The 2500-nt window shown below is 55.8% G+C and overlaps 1 non-coding gene across 1 annotated transcript in view; it reads right to left on the bottom strand.

Moving 5' to 3' along the window:
- The window catches only part of LOC121878812, a 4348-nt gene extending 3296 nt beyond the window's left edge, over nucleotides 1–1052 (bottom strand). The window contains exon 1 of the ribosomal RNA XR_006091226.1: nucleotides 1–1052. This exon is cut by the window's left edge and continues 3296 nt beyond it. This is a non-coding gene — a ribosomal RNA (large subunit ribosomal RNA).
- Between the last annotated feature and the right edge of the window lie 1448 nt (nucleotides 1053–2500).

The raw sequence follows: 2500 nt of genomic DNA, 5'->3' as shown, positions 1-2500 counted from the left end.
CATATGAGGGGAAATTAAACTTCACCATCGCCCTGACGACCTCCACTACACACGCGTAAACGCCCCAGAGACGGGGAGTATCTCTACCTCGCTTTGTCGCGGCAGGGGCGAAGCCGCAGGCAGCTGGTCAGGATCGCCCGCACGCACCGGAGAGCTCTGTTGGCAGCGCTCGGGCGCCCGCTACTTTCATTTTCGCCTTTGGGCTTAGTGAGCCCATTGACTTGCACACAGCAGACTTTGGTCCGTGTTTAAGACGGGTCGGGTGGATCACCGACCTTTTGCACACCGCGAGAGTAAAAACCGCGCCGCCGAAGCGCGTAAGCTCTTCTCGACGACCGTCGAGGCGCCAGGACACCGGTGGTTCCCCCTGTCGCGCGGGTCTCCAGACGAGCTGGAGAGAGGTCGGCGGCGAGGTACCAGTCCGACCTGGCCTTCGACGTCCCCGGCAACGGGTCGCGGTGACCTACTACGAGGCGAAATACGCCCGCCGACGCCAGCGTGAGTGGGGGCGCGCCCAAACATTTTTGGGTCGCTCAATTACAACACCCCACCCAGCCGACAGCCGACGAGCTGAATCCCCTCAGTTCGACCTTCGAGTTTCCACCCGTTTGGCTCTTAACGGTTTCACGTACTCTTGAACTCTCTCTTCAAAGTTCTTTTCAACTTTCCCTCACGGCACTTGTTCGCTATCGGTCTCGTGGTCATATTTAGCCTTAGATGGAGTTTACCACCTGCTTTGGGCTGCACTTTCAAGCAACCCGACTCTACAGAGAGGCCCTTTCCGACCGTCCCATCTGTACCCTCACGGGCGCCACCATACGGGCCTGTCACCCTCCATGGGCAGTGGCCGCTTTCAAGCTTGACTTAGACGGTATGGGACGGCGTGCTGGACCCTCTGAAACGCAACACCCCTCGTGCCCGAAGACATCGAGGTTATGCGCTGGGCTTTTCCCGGTTCAGTCGCCCTTACTAAGGGAATCCCTGTTGGTTTCTTTCCTCCGCTTATTAATATGCTTAAATTTGGCGGGTAGCTCTCTCCTACTACGAGGTCGATCGTGGTCTCATCATCCTTAGGGGGAACAAGTTCCCCAACCACGAAGCGGAAGACGCTCTGCCACCGACTTTCTTCACCACCGACATTACCAGGCAGGAAGGTTTGAGGGGCTTGTCGCGGGGGTACCAGCGGCCATGGCGCCGGCACTCCCACCCCTGACTCCGTTCCTTCTCATTGAGTGGTAAATAGCCAATAGGAAAAGTGTTCCAGCAGAACATCTCTCGCAGAGTCATATACACACACAGTTTTAATGCATATACGCTCGTGTTCCGCCCTTACTCGGCCGCACCTTTGCCGCTTAAACTTTGACCTCTTTCCCCGTTCCCGCATGCCACAGCAGTGGCACTTGTTTATCCGGAGAAAGAGAGCGAGAGTCGCAGTATTAATTGGCGTGAGCGGCCTTTCCGGCTGCAGAACTAGTGCTCTATCCCGGCGAGCGCCGTTATGAGGCGCAACACCGTCTTTAACGCGTTTAGAGAGAACTCCCCCTGCCTCCCTCCCAGTCATGAGATAGACGTGGACTCGTGGCGAACTCTCAAAGAGAACGCCCACACCGCGTCTGACCGTGGGAGAGGGTGGAGGAGCGCGTGAGGAAGAGCACGGCGTCACCCAAGCATTCTCATCTCTCTGCCTGCACCACTACATGGTAGACTGCGGGCCCAGGCGCACTCATCAATTTAGGTTCCACTGCAATGTATGCCAAGCACTCTTTTCGAGGTGATAGACGAAATTCCGGCGGGGCTTACTTAAAAGATATCCGACCCGGTTTCGTTTCCTCTTCGTGGGATGGAGTGCCTCTTAGAACATGTGCAGCATCAGCCATGAGCGGCCGACGGCCATTCGTGTCTCTGTGGACAGCAGGCAAAAGAGCGCCTCCAGTTATTTGCGAGGGCGACAACTGTCGCTTTGTTGTGGTTGAAAGTGGGTGGGCCAAGTCCATGGACTTGCTAGTGATAACGCGTTTTTAGAACTTACGCCCGCGCGAAAGCGCGATTAAACCCAAAGCGGAGGCACGGTTGAGGTTACCCTGCGTGTTCGAGAGACAGTCAGCAGGCACCGAACTTCGCAGCAACCGATGGATATATATTTCCGACCCTCGTAGGCGTAAGCGGCGACAAGCTCATATGGCTGCCGCCGCGCGCCAATATCGTTCAACTTGTCGATGTATCTGTGGTATTCTTGCGATTCTATGCCGACCACTACGCCGGTTGCTGCGGTCTTCATCGACCCACGAGCCGAGTGATCCCGTTAAGAGTTGTGTATTTGCCATTTGGTCTTTTTGCGACTAACCATCTGGGTCGAGTCTCAATGAAAGGGGTTTGACAGACACAGCCAGAAGTTTGTGGTTTGGGTTTGGCGGACTGACTGTTGTTGTTTTTGACACTTGAATTTCCTCTTTTTTGGGTCAAGAGGCTTATTCGCGTGTGGGAACCGGACGGGCAGCCG

This window comes from Homarus americanus, unplaced genomic scaffold (genome assembly GCF_018991925.1).
Source record: "Homarus americanus isolate GMGI-L3 unplaced genomic scaffold, GMGI_Hamer_2.0 scaffold49110, whole genome shotgun sequence".
Lineage (NCBI taxonomy): Eukaryota > Metazoa > Arthropoda > Malacostraca > Decapoda > Nephropidae > Homarus > Homarus americanus.
Note: the sequence above shows the minus strand (reverse complement) of the source record. Positions and strands in the feature narration are given on the sequence as shown.